At 35.6% G+C, this 20,128-nt stretch overlaps 1 protein-coding gene and 1 non-coding gene across 2 annotated transcripts in view; one reads left to right on the top strand and one right to left on the bottom strand.

Moving 5' to 3' along the window:
- The window catches only part of LOC138705607 (zinc finger protein ush-like), a 224,629-nt gene that overhangs the window by 194,744 nt on the left and 9,757 nt on the right, over positions 1 to 20,128 (bottom strand). The window lies entirely within an intron of this gene.
- LOC138706838 (U6 spliceosomal RNA) lies at positions 3,545 to 3,651 on the top strand. The gene has a single exon (XR_011334087.1). It is a non-coding gene; the product is annotated as a U6 spliceosomal RNA (small nuclear RNA).

Raw genomic sequence — 20,128 nt, 5'->3', positions numbered from 1 at the left:
AGTAAATCCCGAAAAGACAAAGTATATGATTATGTCTCGTGACCAGAATATTGTACGAAATGGAAATATAAAAATTGGAAATTTATCCTTTGAAGAGATGGAAAAATTCAAATGCCTGGGAGCAACAGTAACAAATATAAATGATACTCGGGAGGAAATTAAACACATAATAAATATGGGAAATGCCTGTTATTATTCGGTTGAGAAGCTTTTATAATCCAGTTTGCTGTCAAAAAATCTGAAAGTTAGAATTTATAAAACAGTTATATTACCTGTTGTTCTTTATGGTTGTGAAACTTGAACTCTCACTTTGATAGAGGAACATAGGTTAAGGATGTTTGAGAATAAGGTGTTTATGAAATTAAGAAATATAAAAATATATACGCATTATTATTATTTATTACTATTATTATTATTACTACACTATTATTATTATTATTATTATTATTATTATTATTATTACACTGGTATTCCCAGGAATATAACCTTTAAGAGTAAGAATAGCAATAAATAACACCAAGAGATTGACAATCAGTTTCGCAGCATGCTATGAATTGCTGAAGGGTTGAGAGTGTTAGTGCTGACAAGGGAAAAGGCTTTTTCTGCAGGTGTCAGAATTCGAATGACGGCCAACGAATCCGTAACCTGTCACTTTTCCAATTGAGATATCACATATCGGCACAAATTGTCACGGATGCTGTAAATCTGAGAACCTGCGCCCAACTCAAGTGCACGGGTCCCGAGAAGTAGGACTTGGACCACTGTTACAATAAGAGCATGCACAAGAAATGATGGATATTTTCAACTGTTTTCTCGTCTTGACGTACTCGTTCGCCCGTCCGTTATCGCAGTACGAATCTCGGTACATCTCGCAGTACAGTCCCGGGAGAGGAGGTACAGTCTCTAACAAAAGTTGTGAACGTCTTCCGATATGCGCAGAAATCGAGGTTTTTTCTATTTTTGTTAAATATTTTCATGCAACACCCTTTCTACACTGCAAAGAGCATTCAAAGGCGGTGCGCTGGTAATTGTGTAGTGGTAAAGCAGCAGTGGAATGAAAATAGCAGAACGCACCGAAGTAGCCTACGCGTAGAATACTTGGAGTTAGGGTACTTCGCACCAAAGCCACACAGTCTGCCACAAATCTTACAGAATGTGTCGGAGTTTGAATTCCGAGAGGGAACGAGAGCTGACAAATAGTTTTTTAAGGTCACTATGGATTTTTACACCATAAACTAACACGATATGCCGGAGACCTAATTCCACTCATTTTTAGAAAGCCGTTAATTTTGGAAGTGTCGTAAAAGAAAACTTAAACTTTTATTTAATGTGCAATCAACAATCATACAAGAAAAATTACGCGAAAAAATATTGACATTGGAACGTATCTACTTTCTATTGCTCGTACGATAACCATAACGCATGAATTTTTCTTAGCCAACAATTTTAAATTTCGATTATAACTGGGGGGGGGGGGGAAATCAATGCTGTTATGGGGTAGTCTATAAAATGGCATGCATAATAAGCAGGCTTCGGTCCAGGGCACAGAAACGCATGATGTTCAGAATGCACGGAAGATAGTGTTGTGTTAGTTGAGTGGAGTGGGAGACGAAGAGCGCCGTTACTTCGTGTCTCAACATGTAAACAGTCCGTCACAATACGGCACAAAATATATTTCACCCTGTACAGATGCAGTATATACAGTACATTCCTAGTGTAGACAATAAATGTCTACCATTAAAGTATTAACGTGAGTTGTAACCTTCAATCAGGTGTCCCTACGCCGAAGCCTGTTACAGGTACCGCAGCCAAGCAGCAATAGTAATTTAAAATTCATTTTTATATTTCAATATGCCTAGTGAATTATTAAATAAGTATATAACAAATTTTCAATCTTAAGATATATCAACTTGCAAATGTTTATTTGCTATTTAATAAGATATATGAACGTTTTCGCCGTTTGGGGCATCTTCAGATATAACAAAAAACATATAATCTGAACCTATAATAATAATAAATTATGCAAATAACAAGAATAAAGAACAATGTATGTATGCAATGCATGAGATTCATGAGCTTTATGTAAAATGTGAAATAATATAGGACAATTATTGATATAATCTTTAGATTTGAAATTGAATTGGACGCATATTTGATACATATAGCTCATGTTACAAATAAAATATACAATTATGATTAAAATTGTCAATAATGTTAAAATTTATAATGATGATTGATAAAATAGATTTTAAGAATAGTCATCAGTTGAGGATTGTCATAGGGTATACGAAAATTTGCGTAGATGATGTTCGCGTATATTGTATGTATTTCATTGAAAAACGTTCGCTAATGAACTAAATGTTATTTATGTCGGAGATTACTGTTTCAATTTTTTATCTGACTTGATGACATCTTATTGATTATAAATGACTGTTACGTGCAATCAGATTTGTTGAGATATTATTTGAAATGTATGCTCGTTGGTTATGGATGTCGTAGAGTATACGATGATTTTGGTGGTTTTAAAAGTTAATACTCTTAGTTCTTAGTTCTCTCTTAGTTCTCTTAAAACCACCAACACACCAACACCAACACATACAAATAAATCTGATGACGCGCAACAGCTATAATCAATAGGATGTCCTCAAATCAGAGTAATCATCAACGTCAAACAACATTTCATAAGCGAACGATTTCTTGAATGATTGAAATTCATACTTAACTTACGATTTATCTACTACGAAAATCATCGTATACTCTACGACATCCATAACCAACGAGCATACATTTCAAATAATATCTCAACAAATCTGATTGCACGTAACAGTCATTTATAATCAATAAGATGTCATCAAGTCAGATAAAAAATTGAAACAGTAATCTCCGACATAAATAACATTTAGTTCAGTAGCGAACGTTTTTCAATGAAATACATACATAATATACGAACATCATCTACGCAAATTTTCGTATACCCTACGACAATCCTCAACTGATGACTATTCTTAAAATCTATTTTATCAATCATCATTATAAATTTTAACATTATTGACAATTTTAATCATAATTGTCTATTTTATTTGTAACATGAGCTATATGTATAAAATTTGCGTCGAATTCAATTTCAAATCTAAAGATTATATCAATAATTATCCTGTATTATTTCACATTTTACATAAAGCTCATGAATCTCATGCATTGCATACATACATTGTTCTTTATTCTTGTTATCTGCATAATTTATTATTATTATAGGTTCAGATTATATGTTTTTTGTTATATCTGAAGATGCCCCAAACGGCGAAAACGTTCATATATCTTATTAAATAGCAAATAAACATCTGCAAGTTGATATGTCTTAAGATTGAAAATTTGTTATATACTTATTTAATAAAGCAGCAATAGGCCTACACACAACGGTAATGCACATTACGGACCCACCTGTGCTGTTGCAGTCGGGTGACTGCACACGGGTCATGACGTCATTTATACTCCGTGTACTCTAAACCTCATACTGGTTACTCTGTGTCTAGGCCGAAGCCATGTACTCGCTTCGGCGGTACATATACTAAAATTGGAACGATACAGAGAAGATTAGCATGGCCCCTGCGCAAGGATGACACGCAAAATCGTGAAGCTAAAAAAAAAAAAAAAAAAAAAAAAAAAAAGCCTGATAATAAGTCACCTAGTTTCGGAAATGTTTTATTTTTGTTTCTGTTTACAAATGGAGCGTATGGATATGTACGAGAAGTAATTAATAAAAGGCATGCAATATATTTTCTTTTCTTATGAAGCAACACTCCGAAATTAGTCCCAGCTCACAACAAAATAATGTTCCCTATAATTCAAAATGTATCGTACATCTCTGTCATCACTTTAATATTGCACAACTTGCGATTACAAAACAAACGAGTGGTAACATAAGGTACGTCTGAAATTCCGGCATTTTTGTTTCACCACGGATCCTGGAACGGGTGCCCATACACGGTGCGAGGAAAGACGTATTCAAGCATAAAAAAACGTATCCTAACATAACTTTATCTAAACCAGAGCAGCAGAACTGGAGGAGAGGGGTAGAGGCATGGGGAAAGAGTTTGTCCCCCCGTTCACAATCCTCCGGCCTTCAATGACGTATCTGTGACGTTTCGCAAGCACACTGAATACATATCGCCTCTAACCCTACCATGTACAATGACGTGTGGGGTGAAAGAAAGGGATGAGTTACGTGTTCCGGCCTGAAACGTCTGCCACAATTGTAGCACAGTTTTGCATCTAAACCTATAGCTAACGTTTAGACTTAGACTACAAATCTCATATCTAGGAAACTTTAATGAGCCGATGTCGAAATATCCTCAAAATGTCCACTTTATTAGCAGATGCATGCCAAAAAAAAAAAAAAAACACAGGCACATGGAAAAAAATTGCTCATAGGTTACTAACTACAGCTTACGTTAACAATCAACTCTGCTGAACCTTATTCATATCCTTAATAACAGAAATAAAATACAATAAAAATAGTCAGATACAAACAATTAAACAAAGACGTAACTATCGACATTCTGTAGCCTAAATGTCCTGTCTTATTATGACTTTTTCATTCTCCTAGAATTGGGGATCACTTAACGTACGTACGCAGACAGAAGGTGGTCATAACTCTTGACTTTATTTTTATATCCTGATAAAACTTGAAGTTATTTTTAGACACTTTTGATGATACCGTGGTGACACGTTTCAAGGATTTAGGTGTATTAAGTTATCATATACATTAAAACTATGTAGATATGAAATTATGAGTTTAGTGTTTTACTACCATCCTTTAAACTTATCAGTCGTTAATTAGCGCAAGGCCATAAGGCCGTTATACTGAATTTGAATAGCATTCAGGGACGAAGACAAGTAGGTAGTGGTTTCTGTCAAAGCTGTCTTCAAGAGACCGCGCAATATTTGATTTTGTTTTCTGACTACAGAATGTAAAACACGGTCTTCGTAAAAAAATAAAGAAAGATCTGCCAAGACATGAAACTTAAGATTGTGAGTTTCTTTTTTATAATAAATTTTTTCCTGTTATTAACAATAATTTGGGATCACTGTTTGATGAAGATGTTAAGCGTAGACTCTGTTTCCATCGTTTAGCTTGTCTTCCCCATTGCCCTTCTTTTATCTGTTTGTTTGACGTACCGCAGAATACGTTCTATCCCGCACCGAGCCTGGAGATCTATCCGGGATCCTTATTTTTCGCCATAAAGTCCCTATATTCTATAAATTCCTTCCATGTCTGAGTTTTTTCTTTGTTCAGAGATTTAGTTAAATGTAGTTTTCGATTCTCAAGAAATTATTTCTCAGAAATTATGGAGCTTTATTTACAAATTTTCGCTCACGCGGTGTTTTACGTCTCGGTTATTAAGCCTACATATGTTTCAGCCGACGGCACCCCTGCTTCAACTTCGCTCCTCCCCTCTCCCTTTGTCCAATAATATTCCTGTCTGAATCTGTTTCCTAACAGTCTCACGGCAGTATACAATTTTATTCGCGAAGATGGTTAGACAGTTGACTCTAGAAAAACGCATTTATTCTTTGTAAATTCTATTTTAAATATAAATCAGCTCGTCCTGCGCGTAAGGAATTTATTCAAACATTTTCTGTTCAAATGCCTCCTTACAGAACTGCAATTCACGATATCGTTAAAAAAATCTGAATCTACTGGTTCAGTGTAAAGCTAAACACCACGAGCGAAAACGGCAAGTTTTAACAAAGGAAAAACTATACGAAACTGGCGCAAATATTGAACGTACACCAACAAAATCCTCACTCATTGGAAGAACTAAAAGAAAACATTATAAATGAAATAAAATCACATTACACTATTACAGTGTGAATCAGAATGTGTTTTTCTGATATAATACCTGTTTAGCCGAGGGAGGATATTACCAGCATATGCTATATAGTAAGATTTTATTTAAATTTTAAGGAAGCGGACTTGAAGTACGGGCGCCGCCGGCTGCGGTACGCTTACTAGTCGAAAAGTAAAACACCGCGTGAGCGGACAAGATTTATAAATAAAGATCTGTACATCGAAGACGAAAAACGCAGGTTCTTGCTGACTGAATATTGCATTTTTCCAAGTTACATTTAACTGCTTGTGGTCGTGCATTTTTCAATTATATATTCTTATTTTAACCATTTGGTTACATAACCATTGTTACTGTGGATCGCAGCAAAATAAGCCGTCGCAAAAGAGGGGTTATCTGTACATTTCATTACGCCATCACTCAACCACAGACAGTGAATACGACTAATTGTTGCATGTACTTTATATCTCGGTAGCCATCTCGGTAATAAGCTATACATTTCCGTCAGCATAACATAATATGTCGTTCCTCGATTACGACCACGGAGGAAAAAAATATATATTCATGGTTTCTGTTAATGGGACTTTTTTCCTGTTGAAAGTGATGAATTTTTGTTGTTTTTATCGACGTCAATTTACTGTCAGGTTTGTCAACCGAAGTCGAGATCAGAACATCTGATTGCTAAGTTGTTGGCTAGGGTTCAATTCTCGACGACATCCCTGCCGACAAGCATCAACATTAGCTCAAAAATGTTCAAAGCAATTCATGTTTGTTGCAGCACTGCGTCTGAGTGACAGGAAAATTATAATTTGAACACTTGTGAGGTAATTATATGACAATGTTAATTTTCTGTCTACGCAATAGGCCTACAGCAGTAATGAGACAATATTACAATAAAACTGAAAAGTAAGTAAGTAATACATAGAAAAAATTAACCTCACATTCGCTTCGTCTACTGAAAGCCTCAAAGGATCTGACCAATAATCGAACACAGGTTTCCTTAGTTAAATATATTTTAATTGGTTATTTTACGACGTTTTATCAACTGCTATTAATTCATGTTGAATCTTTCGTACACTACTTTTAACATTTGAATATAAATAATTGATTAAATGCCGATCTTACTCGTGTTAATTATGTAAGCATGTGATTTGACACAACTCTTCATGACACGAACGCATCCACACAACAGGCAGCGAAGTTGAGATGACGCCGAGACACAGAAGGCTCTGAGGATGGTGTCAAGTAGCACCGAAACAGCTGTAAGCAGTACATGCTTACATACAGTAATTAACACGAATAAGATCGTCATTTAATCAATTATTTGCTATTAATTGTTGTAGAAATAAAATTAACAGCCCCCAGAATTGAGGATACACCAGCTAAGTGTAATGAGAAGATCAACTGATGCTCCAGCATGTGCAATACCGGTTATCTAGCGTCTGAATAAGATGAAGGTGATAATGCCAGCGAAATGACTCCAAGGTCCAGCGCCGAAAGTTACCTAGCATTTGCTCCTAATGGGTTTAGGGAATACCCCGGAAAAACCATAACCAGTTAACTTGTTCCAACCGGGATTTGAACCCGGGCCCGCTCGTTCCACGGTCAGACATGTAAGTTAACTGTTACTCCACAGCGGTGGACAGTTAGATATCACCATATATCTAAATTAAAAGAAGATATTCTAAAATCATCACACTGAAATCGCCCCAGAAAAGTCGTATTTCGATACTGTTAATTTAAAAATAATTAAAATTCCAGGTCTGACCAACTTGACTTAAGATTTTTAACGTTTCCTAAAAAAAAAAAAAAAAAAAAAAACAAGGTATTTAGGCCTATTTATAACGCAGGTTTCGTGATTCATGCAAGCCTCGGTTTTATTCCCGAAATCGTCTGGCAACATGGAAATTTGTCCATTATTAAAGCTAATCATGTCCCATTGAATAAAATAAATTATATAATTAACAATAAAATAAAAACTTTTTTGATAAAATTGTTGCTATTATTATAATAATTATTTTTTAGGAGTTTATTTTACTACGCTTTATCAACATCTAAGGTCATTTAGCGTCTGAATGAGATGAAGGTGATAATGCCGGTGAAATGAGTCCGGGGTCCAACACCGAAAGTTACCCAGCATTTGCTCATATTGGGTTGAGGGAAAACCCCGGGAAAAACCTCAACCAGGTAACTTGCCCCGACCGGGAATCGAACCCGTGCCACCTGGTTTCGCAGCCAGACGCGCTGACCGTTACTCCACAGGTGTGGACTATAATAATTGTTGATAATAATATAATTATGATGATAGAATAACTTGTTTTATGAGATTATTATAAGTTGTCTTAGCTGGAGCGTCTGGCCGGAGCACGATACGTAAATTCCACTCATTCCACTTAAAAACAGATCATGAACGGCAATGGAAGAGGCTAGACACGAAATATGTGTTTAGGATAAGGCTAGGTTACGAAAACACTCTATAGATAAAATATTTCTACTGCCATCGTATGAAAGCATGATGGACACATGTTAACTTACAAATTAATAATTACATGAGGTCCCGTACTGGCCCAGTCAACACAGCAACTGTTCATGGATGCGATGCCGTATGGAGGCGGAGAAGTTTCTTCAGTTCACGTCCAGATCGGTTCAGATGCCCACTCGACCTCCTTACAAACGAGTTCCAGGCGAAAAGCGATACTGATACAACTTGTCCCCCTCCTATAACGAACGTCAAGTCTCTGTGCATACGTCACTACACGAAGGTCTCCAGTAGTCAATTGCTTGCTGGAGTATAGGTGGCTCGAACTCTGCGTAATTCGATTTGCGGCACTCACAGTCTCATACTTCACAACAAATATCGTCATCTCCTACATTCCGTGCGCGGGCTTTTCTCCTTCCATCGCAGCACAGAAAAGGGCAGTTTCAGAAGTACCGGTAGTAAAAGTGACGAAATGTAGAAATACAGCACAGCGTTTTGTGGCGATTCAGTTACCGTAATTTGTTAAATGGGACGTCGAATGCAGGAATTAGTTTCAAACGTAGGTTATCGATTTCTTCTGATTTCAATTCTATGGGGAGAATTTTTAACCGGGTACCTACTTTACGTATTGTATTGATGCTACGATTATATAAATTTTATATTTTACTAGCCGTATACCCGTGCGCTCCACTGGACCTGTTAGAAATAAATATAAAGTAATTACATAATTAAAATAGGACGTTTGATCTAGGAACATTCGTGTTTGATAGAAGCATAAATCGTTTAATATGTTACTTAATTTAAATTGTATTTAAATAATTAAAATGCGGTCATTTTGGTCCAGAGAGCAATCATTTGGTGCAATGACGTTTCTTAATTGTTATTACATGCAACCATAGTTTAATGAAGATTGACATATCATTTAGTTTTAATGTGTATACTTTATATTACTTGCTATATGTTTCAGAAGTTACTGTAATAACATTGTACAATTATGTCCATCTAGAGAAACTACACTTTCCAATGATGAAATAATAATTAAACAATTAATTAGCTTCCGATATTACTTCATACAAACACAGAAACATTCTCTGTAGGCTATGTTTAATAGCTATCGATTGTTGTTGTCCAAGGTCTCTTACAGACAAAGCCATTTGTTTTTATTTCAGTACAGCGCCTTAGATGGCGTTGTTATTGTAATTTTAAAACTATATCTCATTAAATATCAGTCCTATCAAAATTTTGTACAGAATAAAACTTATCGGAAATTAGTTTCAAAGAAACGTTTGTTACGTAACATTTTCCATGAAAATCAATAATAAGCGAGATATTTCGATTTATTTAATTCAGGCCCCCTTATAACCCCCCTTTTAAATAAGGTATTTTGAATGCCATATAGCCTAAAATCTAAGTTACAACGAACTTAATTTATATTCAAGTTTTCATATAAATCGGTTCAGCCCTTATCGCGTGAAAAGGTAACAAACATCCAGACAGACAGACATACAAACAAAAATTAAAAAAAAGCGGTTTTCGGTTTCAGAATGGTTAATTATACATGTTAACACCAATTATTTTTTGAAAATCGAAAATTACCAGAAAAATTTTGGCTACAGACTTATTATTAGTAACGTCTAGCCGCGAAACCAGGTGGCCCGGGTTCGATTCCCAGTCGGGGAAAGTTACCTGGTTGAGGTTTTTTTCCGGGGTTTTCCCTCAACCCAATATGAGCAAATGCTGGGTAACTTTCGGTGTTGGACCCCGGAATCATTTCACCGGCATTATCACCTTCATCTCATTCAGACGCTAAATAACATAAGCTGTTGATAAAGCGTCGTAAAATAACCTATTAAAATAAAAATATTATTATTAGTATAGATAACGTAGACTACTCAAATATGACTGTCCAGTTCAAAAGGGAAGCAATTCAAAATTTAAAGTTTTGCGAAACCTGTATCTTAAAGCTTTGTGCTGCTGTGAAAATCAAAGGATAGTTAAAATTACTTCACATTCCGTTAATGATGTTTTATAAGTTTCAAATTTGAGTGTGTTAATTGAATTTTTTATAGCTACATGAAACTTTAAAATTCAGTTTTCTCAGAAATTTTAAATTTTAAGTTGTTTCCTTTTTGAACTGGCCCGTCGATATGCAAAATATTTACAACTAATAGAAACATTAGACTAATCTTTCAATAATGTTTATTTTTCATTACATTAATTTATATTTGTTTGATTCACACACTTGCAAATACATACCGAACATATTATTAAAACTATTTTGATATACGTACGTGAGAAATATATTTAAATATGTATCCTCTGAAATAACGGGGAAAAATAAAAACAACTAAAAAAAATCATATGTAGGGTATATGAAAATTACTAAAGAATGGCGAGAAAAAAATTTAAATGGATCACAAAAGAAAAAAACGAGCAATTAGGGAATTAATGAATTGTAGTCTGTTGGCTCTCAGACGGGTACATAGGTCTAAACCGTGGATCTGATGTATAGTAAATTAATTTAACGTCTTTGTCGTTTTAAATTAGCATTTTTTGTGACTCACCGTTCACTCCTAAAACTTGAATGCGTTGTAATGTAATCTTCGACTCCGCATCTGTGGCTCAAACGCTGGTCTTCCATCCAGGAGGCACGGGTTCCATACTCGGCCAGGTCGTGATGGAATTTGTGGTGGACAAAATAGACGTTGCGGAAAACTTTTCTCGGGGTTCTTCCGTTTCTCTTTCATTCCATCAACACTTTTTACCTTTTTCCTCTTATTTCATCTATTATCATCTGCAATAGTTAAACATATGTTGAGGTGAAATTCTGGGAGTAGTACAAGTTTCGGCTTGGGGCTCCTGGCTTATCAGGTACTCATGAGGCAGGATGATCTACCTGTCAGCGTCGAATTCATCATTACCATCCAGGCTACATGTTGCACTTGGATAATCCTCGCATATATAGAGCGCACAATGGGCCAATGTAAGTTTAGTCAAGTGCAAGGATCCGCCCCGGATTGGTCCTCCAAAAGCCAAGCCAAAGCAATGTAGGCCTACTCTTCCAATTCCAGATCTACGTTAGCATGCCCCGTTTCCTATTCGCAATCCGAAAAGTACGAGAGTTTCTAATAAATTATTACCACAGTCTAGTATATACAGTCACGAAGCTTGAGTTCATGAGGGTACTAAGAACAAGCGACTGTGCAGATACTATTTTGCATTGTCTGTAATGAGGCGATAGTAGCGATCCTAGTGGTTAGCAACTATCTATGGATGTATATTTACTACGTATTGAGCTTCGTTGACTGTATATACTAGACTGTGTTATTACTCCCTCCATTCCAAAATATGGTATAATAACAAATAAAAATAAGTTTGATTATTGCACATGCGCGCACGAAATGTTTCGCGGTGTTTCTGTTCAGTAGTGAAGGGACTATCAGACAATGCAATTGTGAATCTTTGTAATCTTCTGTAGTGCATCAAACTATAATATTTAAATACTTCATTATGAAAAGAAATCAAATGGGCACCTGCTGTGTTGTTCCTGTTGCAGAAAATGTAACACCAACCCAGTCAATTTTGAATAGAACATCTAAGGCTCAACAGTCGTACAAAAATGGGTTATAATTTATTGCAGTTTTTATATTAATTTGCCTCTCTCAAAACAATGTTTGTTTGTTTTTTTATTTTATTAATTTGTACCTAATTTTTATGTTTTTCTTATGTTAATTTATCAAACAAATAAGTACCTAAAAGATGTATTAAAGTTACATGATATTACTGAGAACTTTAACAAATGTATACGGTACCATATTTTGGAACAGAATTAATTACATCTTTCTATACCATATTTTGGAACAGAGAGAGTATAAAAATGGGTTAGATTCGAAGGTTCCTTGTCGTTTCCATGCTATGAATTTAAATTAAATACTTATTTTAAGCTTCTTTGCAAGACGGACCATTTACTTGTTTGCCAGTAAATACAGTCCATTATTTAACGACGCTGTATCTACTACTAGATTATTTAGCGCCGATGAAATTGGTAATAGTGAGTAGGCACTTGGGGAGATAAGGTCGAGGACTCGACATGTGATCACTTGACAGCCCAAGCGGGAAACGAACTCACGTCCAAGTGCAGTTCAGATTCAGCTAGCAAACAATCCTACTGTGTGATCAATGTCAGTGGCTATCATTAAATACGAAATGATTTTCAGTCTATGTACTAGTTACTAGAGAATGAAGGATGTAACATTCAACTGAATGAAATCGCAACATAGATATTCGAATGCCAGAACTCTTACAGACTATAAACACAATCTAGTAATACAGTCACGAAGCTTGAGTTGTTGAGGGTGCTAGGAACAATAGACTGTGCAGGTACTATTTCGCATTGTCTATAATGAGGCGATAGTAGCGATCCTAGTGGTTAGCAACTATCTATGGATGTATATTTACTACGTATTGAGCTTCGTGACTGTATATACTATACTGTGCTATAAAGACGGCTGGTGTTTCTACCGATTTCTTTCAACATGGCAATGCCTGTTACGAACTCCTTATTATCATGTGCGTTTATACCTGCTGATACGGTGGATTTTCCCATTGCGTCACACAAGTTCCAAATAAGTGATTGTAACGGGAACGAACAACAGCTAACGGGCTTCTTCCCAGTATCTCATTCAAACTGACATTGTCATTGCGATATCGGTTCAGTAGAGTGACTGATTTTCATATGCAGCTCAGTGGTTGGGTTGTGGTTTCGGATTGAGAAAGTCATCGAAGCTGATTTTTCTTGCTCAGGAGTTCAGAAATATAACAGATTCGTAATTCGACCACAAAATTCTCAGATATGTAATGTAAAACGACAACGTGGATCTATTGGTCATTTTTACCTATTGGGAGAATTGTAAAGGTCATAAATAGAAACACAGTCCGACAATGAAATTAAATAACGAGAAAGATGTCATGAAATGAAATGTAGTAAAAACAAATAGAAAGTACATGTATTTTAATCGAAGTACATCTCTCCGGTATCGTTACAGAGAGTGACACGATCTAACACAATGACTGAATGGCCTCTGTAAGGCTTCTAAGCCTTAAGAGTGGATGTTACATTACACACGATAACTTCAACGTCGGCAAAAAGACGCTCTTTGAACGGTGACTTGAGTTTTTGGAAACAAAAATTAACTGCAAAGTGGCAAATCTGGAGAATAGGTGGATTTGTTTCCGGATCAAATATTCCTGAACTAATACAAAATAAAAATTCATAAGCCTGCAACCATAAAATTTGTTCGGATTTACGGAAAGAATAATTCTTGCAGAACAGTGCAAGGACGTTACACAGTTGTGGCGGACTCTGAAATTGCAACTAACAGTGAAAAATCGAATTATGTTCGGGAATTCACTTCGTACGTTATACGATGTTTTATTGTTCACATGCAGCATCTCTAGAACAAAAATTAAAACATCTAAAATTACTTGACATGCCATTTTATGTAAATTCGGTACACATTTAACTTTATTCTACGCTCAAATAATTCGCTGTTCTTTTAACATTTCACTTTTGTCTGTGAAACTTGCGCTTATTCCTCAAACTATGCAGATGTGGAAATTGCGGCTACTAAATTGCGGACGATTAATGAAGCCTAAATATCCAACAAACTCAACAGCTTTATTATACAGGGTGATTCACGAGGACTTACCGCCACTTACAGAGCTTAATTCCGAAGACATTCTGAGCAAAAAAGTCATATAAACATGTGTCCTAATCTCAATATTTTCAGAGTTACATTAATTTGAAGTTGTTAGTAAAATGCCTTTTTTCTTTAGTTTAAAGGGTACAAGAATGTTTCATATAGAGAATGAACTATTCAGAAGTATTATTTCTTTAATTTGGTTATTGTTCTGAAGCTAAAAATGTGTTCTTAATTGCTTTATACAGATTGTTTTTTAATTTTTAACTAGAATTAAAACTTTCTTACGCACTTATCACAATAATTATTACAAATCATACGACTTCAGAAACTCAATTCTTTACCGTTTAATTCTGCATCCTAATGTACAATCTTAAAGAATTTACAAGAGTGGTGTGATTTCTAACAATTTTTGTGATAAGTTCGTAAGAAAAATGTAACTTTGTAGTTAAAAATCGAAAAAAAAAAAAAAAATCTGTACGAAGCAACTATAGAATTCACAACACATTTCTAGTTTCAGAATGCTAGCAAATTTAAGAAATTATACTCCTGAATGGTTCATTCTTTATTTATAATTTTATTTTACCCTTAAAACTAAAGAATAATGGTATTTTACAAACAACTTCAAATTAGTGTAACTCTGAAAATATTGAGAATACAGTAGGACTCATGGCATTTTTTGCTTAAAATGTCTTTGAAAATATGCTCCGTGAGTGCCTCTAACTCCTCGTGAATCACGCTGTACAGTTATAGTTCATTATTTTGCACAAAATAATTGAACTTCAGCATATATATGAGTCTTTCTATTCAACATTGCACAGTTTTGAACTCTTCCGCTATTTGAAATTCACTACAGCATAATGAATAAAGGAGAATTACGGGCTTACGTCCAATTAGGCTGTCCATCGACGCCACTATACTAATTTCACGTAAGAACACGAATAATCATTGTTGCCACCATTATTATTTCATCAATTATATTCAGACACTGGTCGATTCAGTTCTCAATTATAGGCCTATGGAAATTATGAACTGATATTATTCAACCTACAGAATAACAAATACATAGCTGGAGTCCTTCGTCGTGTGACCAACATATTCGTAGCGCGACTACCTACCACCAATCCACCTATTACGTACCTATCAATTCGCCTGACTATCTACATACCCACCCACCAATCCGCCTGCAGACCTACCTACCCAGTCATCCATCACTCGCTCAACCATTCATCCATCCACACCTCATCCACCTAAACGTCCGTCTGTCTGTTTATTTTATTTATTTTAGTAGGTTATTTTACGACGCCTTATCAACAACTTAGATTATTTAGCGTCTGAATGAGATGGAGGTGATAATGCCGGTGAAATGAGTCCGGTGTCCAGCACCGAAAGTTACCCAGCATTTGCTCATCTTGGGTTGAGGGAAAACCCCGGAAAAAATCTCAACCAGGTAACTTGCCCCGACCGGAAACCGAACCCGGGCCACCTGGTTTCGCGGCCAGACGCGCTGACCGTTACTCCACAGGTGTGGAGTCTGTCTGTTGTCTACATATCTATCTGCCTACAACTTCCTTCTTTCGCCTTCTCTTGTCACTTTCCATCATTTCATTTTTTTTTTCAATTGCCTTTGTTTGCTATTTTTTTTTTCGTCTGCCTCTTCTTCCTAGCACTTCGTTTTCATTTCCCTTTCTTTCCCTCTTTCCATTACATATAAATGAAGATAAAACGTCAATAAGTTTCCGGTTAAGCACAGCAATGGATTACATAAACAATATCGCGAGCGATAGCATCTCCACTAAGTGAATACGCTGTGCGCTGTATCTTGTTTTAAATCGGGAATGCGCACTCGGCCCAGTCGCGCGCCGCGCTCTGCAGGTGTGTGTACCGCGCTAATGAACACATATCTCATTGCGCTACTTCTTTCACTTTCTTGTGTTGCCGCAGATTGCAGGCAGTTCTCATATCCGCTCGCCTCAATGGATCACACCCCCTCCCTCCACTAGCCTCCCTTATCTCTCTCCCAGTCTTCTGGGGGTAGTCATTTTTCTCGCCTCCCCCCTAGCAAAACGGGAACTGATTTCCAACCCCCGGTCGTTTACGTAACAATGTTCCACCCCTGGCGGTATCGACAGCGTAGATCAGGAGCGTGGAAAGGGTAGCGGGGTGTGCCATTAGCGGGGTATTAAGGTAGCGTCATACCGGGACTGCTCAGCCTTCCATCTTATTGGACGGACGCCGAGGCGCTATCCGCTGCGAAAATCCACCACAAAAATTCTATTTTCAGCTGACGAATTTTTCATTCCTTTTAAAGTGGATTAAAATTTCACGTTGGAACGTTTAAAGGTGAGCTTCACTCTACATTCAAGGAGACGATTCTATGCTAGGGAAACTTGTGACACGGTCTTGAGGTTCTCGCTTACTTTAGAAAGAAAATATAACATCGACTTATCCGTAAATCGTCAATCTAATAATAATAATAAAAAGGGAACGTACGAAGATCCAGATAAAGTGATTTGCGTAGGCAACTGCGTACTTATTTACTGTGCTTATTTAATCCCAAGCCATTTCATAGATTTTACAGCATCATGTGTAATCTTTGGGGTGATGCCTTATGCTTATACAATTAACACAATGGAAATTTACGAATTTCTAATTTTTCTGAAGAGCTCAAGAAACGAAGACATTAATCAAATCCATTAAAACACTGGTCTAGCAGCCAAGCATGGCAGACAAACAGAATGCTTCCTTGTTTCGAGAAAAGAGACAATAATTTAAGAATGAAACCAGTGGATATTGCCGAAACTTCCGAGAAACTGAATTCCAACACGCTTTATCATCATCAAAAATATTATTATTATTATTATTATTATTATTATTATTATTATTATTATTGTTGTTGTGCTGAACTGTTATTGGCCCCACGCTGTTGTACAGCACAATAAATATTAGTAAATAACATAAATAAAATAAAATAATAATAATAATAATAATAATAATAATAATAATAATTATTATTATTATTATTATTATTATTATTATTATTATTATTATTATTCTGCTGAACTGTTATTTGGCCCCGGCTGTTGTACAGCACAATAAATATTAGTAAATAAATAAAATAAAATAAAATAATAATAATAATAATAATAATTATTATTATTATTATTATTATTATTATTATTATTATTGCAACCAAACTTAGTGGAAATCAATTAATGAAGGTATTCGACAAGGTTGTAGTCCATCCCCATTACTATATATATATATATATATATATATATATATATATATATATGGATCAAATGATTAGAAACTGGAAAAGAACAAAACATGTTAATCTGAACATCAATAGAAATTTAAAGTTATACTACATATATTACTGTTTGCAGGTGATGTCATATTATTAGCAGATACTGAAGATGGCCTCCAACGTTCTGTTTTCCAATTACAACTCATTTCTGAGGAATACGGGATGGAAATTTCAGTTAATAAAACTAAAGTAATGGGATTTATCGGAAAACATCATCTCCGCAGCAAAATTTCCCATAATAATAAATCTGTAGAACAGGTCTCATGTTTCAAATATTTGGGTTATCATTTGAGCTATGAGCAAGAAAACGATATTTCTGTAAAACTGAATTACTTTAACACTATGCAATGAATACCATTAATAACATTTTCAAACCTTCTCTTGTCCAAAAACACACAAGAATTAAAGACTATAAAACACTGGCGAGATCTGTTCTCATGTCTGGAAGTGAAGCTTGGACTATACGTAAATGTGATGAACACCGAATCACTGCTAATGAAATGAAGTTTTTAAGAACTGCTGGCTATACTACACTAGACAAGAAGAAAAATTAGGATAAGAATTAAATATTGACTCAATTTTAGAAAAATTCAAAATTATAGACAGAAATGGAAATCTCGTATACTCAGAAAGCCTAGAACAAAGATACCACGCCAAGCACTAAATTATCGCCCATTAGGAACAAGATCGTTGGGCCGTCCGCTGAAACGATGGAATGAGACCGTAACAGGCCACCAGGCTTAATATGTGATAGGAAGATTATTATTATTATTATTATTATTATTATTATTATTATTATTATGAACCGAGCACAATAGCGTAGTGGTAATTTATTTATTATATTTAATATAATTATTTCTACTGGCAGAATTAAAGTCATAATGCCTTCTCTTCCACTCTACCAATATCAGAACAATAGTAAATAAAAAAACATAGTGCCTGTATTTTTGGAGGTCTGAGGTTCAATTCTGAAAGCTGGCTATCCTGATTTTGGTTTTTCGTGATTTCTCAAGTCCCTCCAATCGAATTCTGAGATAGTATCAATTAGAGAGGGTCACGACCTGCCTCCTTGCCAAATCTAAATGATCTTTCACCACTTCTTCTCATATACCGTCTGAATATCTTCAGCGATAGTTGTCACCTGTCCCTCTCTGGCCATGACAGTGAACCGCGGTGGATGGATCGTAGTTCCGTCATCTGCAACATGATGGTTTTCCGTAGTCAACATGTCCTCTGTTACCTTAGTTAGAGACCCTGAACCATGCTAACCCAATTAGTCTCAACAGATTTTCGTAGAATGAGGTTGTAAACGAAACACCCCTCCCAAAAAGGCTAAAGCTAAATCCCCGACAGAAGTATAAAAGATCCTCGACACAGTACTAAAATTTGTTAACCTTCATCTGAAAGAGGTTGCTGCCAGATCAGCAAGAGTTGCTAGATAGCCTTTAATTTTTGAGATGATACGGACCAATAAAAGAGAAGCTATTATTATTATTATTATTATTATTATTATTATTATTATTATTATTATTATTATTATTATTATTAATGAAATCTCACAGGGTGTAAGGCATCCACTTTGGTTACAAACCATCAACAGAGAAGCCCAAGACAGTAGACTTACGGAACTTATAAGAACACTATACAAAGTGATTCACGAGGATTTACCGTCCTTTGCGGAGCTTATTTCCGAAGACATTCTGAGCAGAAAAGTCATATAAACAGGGTTCCTGTTCTCAGTATTTGCAGAGTTATGTTTCGTTATTGGAACGCATTGCTGTGAACGCGTATCTTGGTCAGCGTGCAGTCAGCAGCCAGCGCGAGCGCTACGGAAATCAAAGATAGCCGTATGCAGTTACGTAGCGCGACGAGTGCCGTTCACAAGCGTGCGGCCAAGTGTACTCATGCGGACGGCGACATTTTTTAAAATGTGTTGTAAACTCTCTAAAACTGCAAATTAGGATGCAAAATTGAACTGCAAATAATTAAATCGGTGGAAGTGGTATGATTTGTAATAATTTTTGTGATAAGTGCGTAAGAATAATGTAATTTTCTAGTTAAAAATGGAAAAAGATGTCTGTACGAAGCAACTAAGGAGTTCACAGCACATTTTTAGCTTCATAATACTTGCCAATTAAAGAAATGATACTTCTGAATTGTTAATTCTCCATTTGTATTATTCTTTTACCTTCAAACTAAAGAAAAAACGTATTTTACAAACAATTTTAAATTAGTGTAACTCTGAAAATATTGAGAATAGGAACTATGTTTATGTGACATTTTTTGCTCAAAATGTCTTCAGAAATAAGCTCCGTAAAGGACGATAATTCCTCGTGAATCACCCTGTATAAACTTTCTCACTACCTAAGGCATATTTACAAGTAAGAAAACTGAAGATTTTTAACTTTACTCTTTTTCACAACGTTACCGAACGTTCAGAATGTGGAATGTAGCGAGGCGAGAGAGACTGTGAATACATCTAGAAGATTATGCAAGAAGCCGTATCTTGTTTAACTTAGTGAAGTTACGAACTCAGATCACGGAAAGATTAGCACAGTTGCATCCAATATTTTATCTTCAATGTTTGTGAACTTTCGTAATTAAGACTTGCACTCTTATCAAGCACAATGGAAATTCTGATTACTGGAACGTATCGTTACTGACAATGGATATCCTTTTGTCAACAAACATATAACAGCAGGGAATACGTTAAACCTCTGAGCAACAGTTATTACAAAGCCTCTGACAATCTCAGAGCTAAAAATAATACTAAAATCTGTGGAAATTTATA

This window comes from Periplaneta americana, chromosome 9 (assembly GCF_040183065.1).
Source record: "Periplaneta americana isolate PAMFEO1 chromosome 9, P.americana_PAMFEO1_priV1, whole genome shotgun sequence".
NCBI classification, from domain to species: domain Eukaryota; kingdom Metazoa; phylum Arthropoda; class Insecta; order Blattodea; family Blattidae; genus Periplaneta; species Periplaneta americana.
The sequence above is the reverse complement of the archived record's forward strand: the minus strand, read 5'-3'. Positions and strand labels throughout refer to the sequence as shown.